We start from the raw sequence: 11,625 nt of genomic DNA on the forward strand, positions 1-11,625 counted from the left end.
GAGTTCATAGCGGGATCGCGAATCATTTGAGTGAATTTGGGGATCGCGAATCATTTTTAATAAATTCGGGAGTTCATAGCGGGATCTTGAATCATTTGAGTCAGTTCGGGAGTTTTGTAGCGTGTTCGCGAATCATTTGAGTCTTCGGGGGATCGCAAATCATTTAAAGCAGTTCGGGAGTTCGTATGGGGATCGCGAATCGTTTGAGTCAATTTGGGATCGCAGATCATTTGAATTAGTTCGGATTCATAGCGGAGCGAATCATTTGAGTGAATTTGGGGATCGCGAATCATTTTAATAAATTCGGGAGTTCATAGCGGATCTTGAAATCATTTGAGTCAGTTGGAGTTTGTAGCGTGTTCGCGATCATTTGAGTCAGTTCGGGGATCGCAAATCATTTAAAAGAGTTCGGGAGTTCGTAGGGGATCGTGAATCATTTGAGTCAATTTGGGGATCGCGAATCATTTGAATCAGTTCGGGAGTTCATAGCGGGATCTTGAATCATTTGAATCAGTTTTGGGGATCGCGAATCATTTGAGTCAGTTCGGAGTTTGTAGCGGGTTCGCGAATCATTTGAGTCAGTTCGGGAGTTTTAGCGGGATTGCGATCATTTGAGTCAGTTCGGGAGTTCGTAGGGGATCGCGAATCATTTGAGTCAGTTCGGGATCGGAGTTCGTAGCGGGATCGCGAATCATTTGAGTCAGTTTTGGGGATCGCGAAATCAATTTGAATAAGTTCGGGAGTTGGAGCGGGATCGCGAATCATTTGAGTCAGTTCGGGAAGTTTCGTAGCGGGATCGCGAATCATAACTGTATATGGATAGGCATTTTTAACTAATTTAGTAGCTAGTTCTAATTACGTTTTCCACGCTTGTTTAGGTGTGAAATGTGAACTCGTATTTTTGTTTTATGATGTCCTTTTAACAGTATCAAAGTATATTAAAAAACTAAACAAATCGTGCCTAAAAAGTGCAGGCATCTAGGCTAATGTGAAGTTACATGATGAAGTCATACTAGTGCACATGTGCATTTTGAGTGCGTTCTTTCACTGCATTATTAGGTGTATTCAAATGCATTTATGAATGCATGTGAATGATCACAAAATTCAAGATATGAACCCTTTGTGCCAAAAGGGTTCTTTCTCGTCATTATAGAACCTTTTTAACATAAAAGGTTCTTTGGAGTTGAGTAAAGAACCCTATGGTTCTATATAGATATATATCTTCTAAGAGTTTGTTTATTTTAATAAATCAGAAAGATTTACCTTGTTTAAAATGTACAAAAACAAACAATTTTTTTTTTTACATTTTATTTAAAGTTTATCCCTTGTATCCTGACACATATGCTGATGTTGTGTCTCTATCTCACTTTTTTTTTTTTTTGTCTCTGTCTCTGTTTTATTTTATTTGCCAATCAAGCCTGACTGACACACTCGTCCTGGTAGAACAGGGATAAGAAGCAAACATTAAGCAGTGCACTGACATACTCTTACTCTACAAAGATGCACCGGTCAAAGGACTTTATCTCTGTGTTTATGTACAATTAATGCCAAGTATAATTACAAACGCAGGGCTCTATACACTTATATTTTTGAAGGAGTACGTACACAGCACTTACAAATTGCATAAATAATCTTATGAGGCTAATGTATAAAATATAAAATTTGGAGTACAGAAATATGAAATTATGAAAAAAATTAGAATGGTACTTTGCCACTAGGTAGCGGTATGCCACTGCCTTAATGAGTGAGTCGGTCAGTCATTTAATCAATGGATTCATTTGAAAAGGATGATTCATTCAGAAAAAAAAGTTAGCTAAAAGTTACTTCAAGCAAATTTATTCAGTAAACACCACTGTGTGTTGGTGCAGAGCACAACAACTTATCTATTCTTTGTTTGGAAACATTTCCTTTGCGAAATATGTATTTTTTTTTATTATCCTGTTTATTGAATTGTTGTCCTGACAGAAAGGTCTGCCACAGACCGTGCTTAGCAAACATTATAACCGCTCTGTGTTTGTGTGTGTGTGTGTGTGTGTGTGTGTGTGTCCTAAAGACTGTGCTGCGCAACCGTTAACTGTTAGATGTTCAAAATGTAACGTTAAATCAGACACAATTTAAAGAAAAATAAATACATACTATGATTAAAAGTTCAGAAGCCGGAAGTGTAGTGAGAGTTAAACTTCTCGCCATATTAGACATTCTCTGAAGATGCTTAGAATCGTTCAGGCGTCTGCAGCGAACACTCCCAGAGGGGTCCTTCCTCCGCTGTGTGAGCACGTGTCCTGCAGACGCCGCAGCAGATCACCGTTAACGGCGCCACGATGATGGGCAGCAAACCGAGCACGATCGCTGCGGGGGTCTGCGGCGCGATCTTCATCGGGTACTGTATCTATTTCGACAGAAAACGACCGCAGCGATCCGAACTTCAGAACCAGACTGCGTGAACGTGAGTCTTGTGATCGGCAAAGATTACTCGCGCGCTGGTTAGTTTGGATTCACTGAGCTGCTGTTTAGATTACAGACTACTAGTGTTGGGGAATTACGTAATTAAAATAAATGTAGCTTCCCAACAATGTTAGATTGGTAATAACTAACAGGTCAGTCTCCTTCAGACATTTTGACCCCCGATGAATGCTTTATTGAATCGGTTCGTTTGAATGACTCGTATGAACGGTTCACTTGTGAGTCATAAAGGTGATCATGCGTTGTGCATTAAATATGTTAATTGAACATGAATACATATAGATATCTGTAGTTTGATGTGCTGTTTTGTTCTCTCTTTTTTAGGGAGGAAGAAGCAGAGAGCTGCTCAGAATAAATCTGGACTCGCTGAAGTAGGTCAAACATCTGAATCACGTTTAGAGGTTTAGGAATCTTGTCTTTACATTTTTTAAGCATTAAATGCCACAGAACCCAAAATATGATCAACCTCATGCTAAAAAGATTATTTTACGTTACATTATTATTTTCTATCACTATAGTTTTTTACTGTTATGCTATGTTTTTTAAAGCATTTGTTTTATTTTATTTTTCTTGTTCTTTATACATATTAAACAATGTAGTTAGTAATGTCTTATTTTTATTTATTATTTATTTTAAATTTTATTTTAATCAATTTCTATTTTAATATTTATTTAGTTTGACTTCATTGTTCATTATTTATTTTTTCTAATCAATTTAATTGTATTAATCTCATTTTTATCTTTATTTTAAACAAATTTAATTGGTTGGCTATTTTTTATTTAATTAAAATTATTTTCATTTTAAATATTTGATTTAATTTTAATGCATGTTATGAAAAAATCAAGTTTAGTTAGAATGATCTTTTTTAATTTATTTATTATGCTTCAGATCTCATTTTATCTATTTTTTTTTTAATTAGTTGGTTGTTGTTTTTTTATCTTTATATTTATTTTTCATTTTAAATATTTGATTTAATTTTTATGCATTTTATAAAAAAATCAAGTTTAGTTAATATATTTATATTTATTTATTATGCTTCAGATCCTTTTTTTTCTGGAAACTTTTCCTCAATCTCATCATTTACACCATTTTGGTCCTTTGACCTGAGTTTTTAAAAGTGTCTCTAGAGCTTTATGAAGGAGATGAAGTTCCACTCTATCTTTCAGTTGCCAGATCTTAAAGATGCGGCAGCCGTGCAGAAGTTTTTCCTGGATGAGATTCAGCTGGGCGAGGAGCTGCTGGCGCAGGGTGAGATGTTTGTCACAAGGTTTCTAGATCTACTCTGCATGCCATGAAGTGCTAGACACCCAAATGTGTTCCTCAGGAGACTATGAGAAGGGTGTTGATCACCTGACCAACGCCATCGCCGTCTGCGGCCAGCCACAGCAGCTCCTTCAGGTGCTCCAGCAGACTCTGCCTCCTCACGTCTTCCAGATGCTGCTCACCAAACTACCAACCATCAGTCAGGTGAGCTCAACACACATCTCACACCCGTCACCGCACTCCTTTAAACCCCCCGTGAGCTGCGTCTATCTAGCTCCTGGGACAAGAAGGAATGCAAGAGAAAACCAAGAACTTTCCAAAGCTACGTGTCTTCACAGTGACTATTAGCTATTTCACCTCTTGAACATTGAAACACCTCTCACTCACAACATGCTGTTAGTAGAGAACCTGTGTTAAAGGAATAGTTCACCTAGACATGGGAAATATCAGGATGAGTTTGTTTCTTCATCAGGTTTGGAGAAATGTAGCATTGCATCAGTGTCTCATCAATGGATGCGCTGCAGTGAATGGGTGCCGTCAGAATGACAGTCTGATAAAAACATCACAATAATAATCCACAGCACTCCAGTCCATCAGTGAACATCCGGAGAAGACAAAAGCTGAAACTCTCATTCTGACGGCACCCATTCACTGCAGAGCATCCATTGAGGAGACACTGATGCAATGCTACATTTCTCCAAACCTGATGAAGAAACAAACTCCTCTACATCACATATAGCCTGAAGATGGTGGGGCATTTTCTGCAAGTGTTTATTTCGGGTGTACTGTTCCTTTAACGGCGATCATTTCTCCCGTTCACAGCGGATAGTAAGTTCTCCGAGTCTGGAGGAAGATGACGTGGAGTGAAGCGTGCCTGATCTTCTGGTGTTTCATTCCTGTGTTTGTTTGCACACTCATCCTGATCACTGCACTCTGTCTGGTCATAGTTTGCAGTATCATAGTTCATATTAAAAGCCATTCCAAACATGATTTCTTATAACAATCACAGATCTTTGAATACAAACGAAAGCATCAAAGTAAGAGTTGAATGTTTTTCTGGTTATAAGGTCATCATGTTACAGACACGAACACAAAGCAGTGCTGATCTATCTGCAGTTTAATCAGATGTTTTTGTGTATAAATCGTTTTGTGTGTGAAAGTGTTTTGGGTACATTTATTAATTTGTATGCACTGAACTTTAAAAATCAGTTATTCATTAAATACTTTAATCATGAATGTCTTGTGGCTCACGTTTCTACATGTGCTTCTGTTTTACTTGAATCATAATTTTCACGATTGCAGTGCTCTTCCTCTTGGAGGCAGTACAAACACAGATTATTATAACCTATAAACTTCGCTTGAGATTTAGTTGTCTGAACTGAAGAATATTTTACATTATAACTCATCTATCTTGGTTTAATAAGCAAAGACAGTTAAAGCTATTGGTCAGCACAGGCATTCAAAACCCTTTCAAATTGTGTTTATTATGGCATACTAGAAAATATAACAACAATCACTACATTAAATATTATGTGCATATGGTATGCTATTGTTCTCAGATAGACTACTAATTAAACCAGATGTGCGGTATTAATAAACCAAAAGAAATACAGCAAGATTATTTGATTGTTGTTTTACTGAGAGGCACAAATATTAAATATGAAACATTCTTTTATAAAAAATGTATTTTATAAAATGGGAAACATTTTTATTTTTTAATTTTAATTTAAATTTTAATTATTTGTATTATTTATATTTTATTTCATTGCAGCTTTATTTCTCCTAACAAAACATTTCCTTTTTTTTTATAAATTAAAACTTTAAAACATGCAGGTTTTTAATAGTTTTCATTAAAGTTAAAAATACTTGTGTTTTTATTTGATGTGCTTTTTTTTATCTTATTTTAAATGTTTATATTCAGATTTTATTTGAGTCCAAGCAATTTTAGTACTTCAGTTAAAACTTATTTTAAGTTAGTTTTGCGAAAGCAACTTTTATAATTTAAGTTTTCATCTAATATTTAGATTTTATTTAATTTAACAAAAAAGTTTAATTTATTCATAATACATTACAGCGATTGGTTAATATGATTGGTCACACAAACCTGCAAAGCCGAAAACTGAAATTTTAACTTGAAAATGCTATAATTTATTTTGTAAATGATTAATAATGAGAGAAATATGGTACAATAATCAGTTTTTTCACTGTAAACTGTGTTATTGTTAAACTAATAAAGCTCTTTTCCAGTTTCTCTGTGGTTTCTCGAAGCACAAATGTCTGGACATGACTGACGAGAAGATGTTTTGGGTTTGAAACAGTATTTATGTGGCACTGCTGGATAATAGAAATGTTCGCTGGAGAAATACATCTACCTTCTGCCCTCTCTGTCCAGCTGCACTCAGATTTTCCAGGAATAATGATGTGGACAGATTTATAAATGGAAAGTGGATTCGGCTCTGATGTGCTGAATAATGCAGAGAACCTACAGAATATTTTAGTGAAGCATTTATCAAATACATTCTCAGCTTCAAACATTTTACAAAGTAACATATGAACGAACACAGGTCATGTTTAAGTTTAAATCACATTTACAAATTATGCTTGTGTTTTTTACATTTATTTTTTTTAAGTTTTTGTAATTTTGTTATGTGTATGTTTCAATTTTTATTTTTAAGGTTAAGTTTTCCACCTAATATATGATTTTATTTAAGCATTGGTGGTTTTGTTAAATTCTTTTGTTATTTTAAAATAGTTTCCATAACCCATTCCTAACTTTATTTCTATTAAATGTATGTTTTAGTCACTATTATTCTTACATTGTTGACAATTTCGCTGTTATGTCAATGGAATTTCGGTCGAACGCAGGGTTGCCAGGTCTTCGAAATAAATCCAGCGCAACTGACAATCAAAAGTATTCCAAACTATCCCTTTAAACTGCGGCAAGCGTAGCAAAATTCCACGGGAAAAACGAGGACTTGGCAACACATACGCGTCTGTAGCGTATGTTAACGAAAGTTAGCGTAGTGGAACGAACAAAAACACACGTAGTCACGTTGTACTCTAATAACCGGGATCGCCCAAGACGCATTACGTATAAAGCGGAAGTAGTTGCGTAAATAATAACGTTAATATCAAATAACAATTGTCAAGCAACGAAATCATGTTTAAACCAGATACAATCAACGATACAATTAGCGCTTATGAAGAGGATATGATCACTGGATTTGCCGAAATATATCAGGTTAGTGGCATCAGATCTTTGAAAAGTTTTTAGTTTTTAGTAGCAAGTTAACTGAAAATACACAGTTTTCTATGCAATGTATTTTAAAAATGTATTTGAGAGTTTTCTACTATGCTTTTGTTTTATTCTACCCTACAAAAGCCAAAACACAAAAACTACAGCTTTTATAGAAATTGGAGTTGATGGAGATCACAGGTGCTCCCTGTTTTGCATATTTCTGAACGGATTTACATAATCTTTTAAAAAGTAATTGAATTTCACAGAGTTATATTGAAGCCATTTTCAAGTTCCATCCTTGGTTTTGTGTTTTTGAGTTTTAGCCGTGGTGAACTCTTGTCTTATTTATCTGTATTTGCGATCATGTTGCTATGTATTTTTGCTCCTGATTCTGTCATTTGCACTGTATACATTGTATGTGTACAATGTTGAAAAAGTTTATAAAACCAGAATTTGACTGCATGTTTACAAATGAAGAGTGAGTTGGAGCCTCTTCCCATTCATTTACCCACAGGCAGGGGTGGTTCTAGGGTGAATGGAGATCCGGGGCTTAGCCCAGAAAAATCCATGTAGGCCTATGTGACTTTTTATTTTAATAAATCAGAAAGATTTACCTTGTTTAAAATATACAAAAAAATAAATAAAAAAATATATAGGCTAATTTTAAAACATTTTATTTAAAGTATTGAGGAAAATACATTTGCTTTTTGCAAAAAAAAAAAAAATTAAGAATTGCAAAACAAATGAAACAGCGCGAAAGCAATGATTTTGCAATAAATATTTTCCATGGTCATATCTATTAATTTATTTGCAACGCGTCTTTTATTTTGTGTGTCAGTCTAGTTTGAGCTTGCAATACCATTTTTCCTTTGCGCTTCACTTTTCTGCACGTCTCTCTTTGTGGCACTGTTTTGACGTGGGGGCGGAGTCAAGGGACGGGGGCGTGTACAACATGCCTCCCTGGAAGTGACGTCATCGGCCCGAGACGCAGCTCACTGTTCCCGGTCCTGTCATGATGAGCAGAGACTATTGAGTAGATCAATTATTTTTTTTCAGTAGCATTAAAACATTCATGTTTTCGTTTTATTTACTTTATTAACAAATGTATGTGTATTAGCAGCGTTTGCTCAAGTTAAAGAAGTTGTTAACATGAACATCTGCTGTTTATTTCTCTCGATGTGCACACTTTTATAGCATTATGTTAATCGCTAATCATTTGAGTCAGTTCAGGAGTTCGTATCGGGATCGCGAATCATTTGATTCATTTGAATAAGTTCGGGAGTTCGTAGCGGGATCGCGAATCATTTGATTCATTTGAATAAGTTCGGGAGTTCGTATCGGGATCGCGAATCATTTGAGTCAATTTGGGGATCGCGAATCATTTGAATAAGTTCGGGAGTTCATAGCAGGATCGCGAATCATTTGTGTCAGTTTGGGGATCGCAAATCATTTGAAGCAGTTCGGGAGTTCGTAGCAGGATCGTGAATCATTTGAGTGAATTTGGGGATCGCAAATCATATGAATCAGCTCAGCAGTTCGTAGCGGGATCGTGAATCATTTGAGTCATTTGAATAAGTTCGGGAGTTCGTAGCGGGATCGCGAATCATTTGAGTCAATTTGGGGATCGCGAATCATTTGAATAAGTTCGGGAGTTCATAGCGGGATCGCGAATCATTTGTGTCAGTTTGGGGATCGCAAATCATTTGAGTCAGTTCGGGAGTTCGTAGCGGGATCGCGAATCATTTGAGTCAATTTGGGGATCGCAAATCATTTGAATAAGTTCGGGAGTTCGTAGCGGGTTCGCGAATCATTTGAGTCAGTTCGGGGAGTTCAAAGCGGGTTGGCGAAAGGTTTGAGTGAGTTTGGGGTTCGCAAATCATGTCTGTATATGGACAGGCATTTTTAACTAATTTAGTAGCTAGTTCTAATTACGTTTTCCAAGCTTGTTTAGGTGTGAAATGTGAACTCCTATTTTTTGTTTTAATGATGTGCCTTTTAACAGTATCAAGTATATTCAAAAACTAAACAAATGGTGCCTAAAAAGTGCACGCATCTAGGCTAATGTAAAGTTACATGATGAAGTCATACTAGTGCGCGTGTGCATTTTGAGTGCGTTCTTTCAATGCTTTATTAGGTGTATTCAAATGCATTTATGAATGCATGTGAATGATCACAAAATTCAAGATATGAACCCTTTGTGCCAAAAGGGTTCTTTCTTGTCATTATAGAACCCTTTTAGCATAAAATGTTCTTTGGAGTTGAGTAAAGAATGCTATGGTTCTATATAGAACCCCAATGAAACCTTTTTTCTAAGAGTTTTTGGCCACAGGGATAAAAAAAAGAAAGAAAGTCTGAGGACTGTGTCTTTAACAACATGCCCTCAGATGTTCATTCATGTTTCTTCTGTGCTATAAATAGTAATAAATATGACAGTTCGTAGCTGCTTGAAATGAGGCGCTACAGCAATCTGTTAAAGAGCCACAAAATGGTATTTATTGTTTGAGACATTTGAATGCTTTGTTTCATACCTAAAGTAACCTGCTCTGTCTCGTCTTTCAGTGTGTTGACGGTGTCTTGTTTTATCAGTGATGTATTTTCTACTGCATGAGAACATGGTGTGTGGCGTGAGACCGATATGGCTTGTCGGACATAGCAACATGACTTTTGTGTCTAAGTTTGTCTTTGAAAGGTCAGTGGTCTCTTTGGTGGGCTACTGTAAGTTTACAATGACGTAAACACTGTAATGATGTCATAGGGTGATATTCATTACTGCATGGTTATTAATGTCAGTCTGAAGATCTTTTATGTAGTATGAAGTGTAATGTCCTGATTACATGAGGCTCAGTCCAGCTCCAGAGGAGTTTGGGAGGGTCTGTTTGGCCTGAAAAAATACGAGTTGTGAGAGATTTTATCCGCTTTTACTCTAGCCTTTATTAGTTTTGTTTTGGAGGAATATGTTCAGCTGCTTAAAGCTTCATTCACCCAGCAGTAAAGCATCAGAGAGCTTCTAATGACCGCACAGGAAAGGGTTTGGTCGCTTTGGAAGCTTCTCTGCTGGCAGACAAATACAGGCCTAATTATTTTTATCCAAGTCTGCAGCTGGTTTCTTTCTTTCTTTTTCTTTTTTTATTGTGTTTGGAAGATGTAGTCAGGCGCTCGGCGCTGCCAAGAGACAGGAACTGGAAAATAAAATATGAAAACACAACTGGAGCCAAGAACGTCGAATAAAAACATAATGACAGACAGTGTGTTTTCCATGAACTCATGCACTCATACCAAAGCTGCTCCCTCCCTTACTTTTATAAGACGGGAAAAGTGTGTTAAGAGGGAAGCTGCTGAGATTTGATTTGGGATTTAAAGGGATAGAGATGCTAAAATGAAAAATGTATTTATCCTCATTTATATAAATTAAAAATAGCATGAATTAAAGGCAGTACGAGAATTAATTATGTAAATATATATCTATACAGCTGCTCACCAAGGCTGCATTAATTTGATCAAAAATAAAGTAAAACAATAATATTGTGAAATTATTTAAGTAAAAAGTTGAATATTTTTTAAAGTTTTTTTTTTTTTTTTTTTTTTCATAATGGTAGGGCCTTTTTCTTTCACAATCCATTTTTATTTTATTTTGCCCAATTTCTGTTTTTTTTTTCAACCCCTAATTCAGTTTTCTTTTCTTCTTCATTTAATGGTTCATCAAAAAGCATGTCTAATAAATTGAAATCATGAAATTTATAATTTAACATTTCAGTAAGAAAAAAATTATATTTTTGGGGCCCAATGAAATATTACATTTGTTCTTAAATTCCTTTTTATTTTCCCCCAAATGTTTTCTAAATTCCATTTAAATGGTTTAATTAAATTTTAATAATCAAAAAACATGTCTATTTGAATTTTTCTGAATTCTGTGTATTTTTCTGGACTTCGTTTAATAGTTAACCTCAAACTGTAGTAACCAAAAAGCCTGTCTAATTAATTTAAATAATGTAAATTTTACAATTTAACAACAGTGTTTAATTACAATAGTTAAATTAGTTTAGCCCTGTGAAATTTTTTTTTTATTTATTTTTTTTTTTTTTTGAGTATACATTTTAATGGTTTAATTAAGTTTTAATAAGCATGTCTTACTGACTTCAGTGAAGCTGATTTGTGGTGTTGTGTGTGAATGATACTGCGGCCAATGGAGAAAGCTTTGTTCTTGTTCAAGCTACTGGCGCTGAAACATAATGCAATGTCAGCATTGTTAAAATGCAGTAGCCAAGCGTTTGCTGCTGTAGATGCTTTTGGTGGAGGTACCATTACTCAGAACCTAGAAGACGAATTTGCCTGTATTTGGGGTTTTATTATAGGGGTTTTCAATTTATGAGTAAAATAAGGCTTGTGGTAAACCCAACTTTACCATACTTTGATGTTAAGTTACTAGAGAAGACAGATTGGGGTGTGAGTGTATGACATTAGACTGAGGAAAACAGCTTGTGTTGTAAACCGTGTGTGAATGTGAGTCTGTCAAAGTTTCAACAGGGGGCACTGTTGCTCCAGCCTCTTAGATAACTCCCTGGCTCTCTAGTCCTCATGGTGTTGACTAGTTTACCACCAGAACCTGTAGGCTAACATGATTAAAGGAGATCTCTGACAAATGATCCTGTCATTACTTTATT

At 35.5% G+C, this 11,625-nt stretch overlaps 1 non-coding gene and 1 pseudogene across 1 annotated transcript; both read left to right on the forward strand.

Moving 5' to 3' along the window:
- The first annotated feature begins 2,224 nt into the window (after positions 1-2,224).
- On the forward strand, positions 2,225-4,962 carry LOC113056647 (mitochondrial import receptor subunit TOM20 homolog; annotated as a pseudogene).
- On the forward strand, positions 3,961-4,096 carry LOC113057573 (small nucleolar RNA SNORA14). The gene has a single exon (XR_003277847.1). It is a non-coding gene; the product is annotated as a small nucleolar RNA SNORA14 (small nucleolar RNA).
- Positions 4,963-11,625: the final 6,663 nt, after the last annotated feature.

The sequence above is a fragment of the Carassius auratus genome, chromosome 38 (genome assembly GCF_003368295.1).
Source record: "Carassius auratus strain Wakin chromosome 38, ASM336829v1, whole genome shotgun sequence".
Taxonomy (NCBI): domain Eukaryota; kingdom Metazoa; phylum Chordata; class Actinopteri; order Cypriniformes; family Cyprinidae; genus Carassius; species Carassius auratus.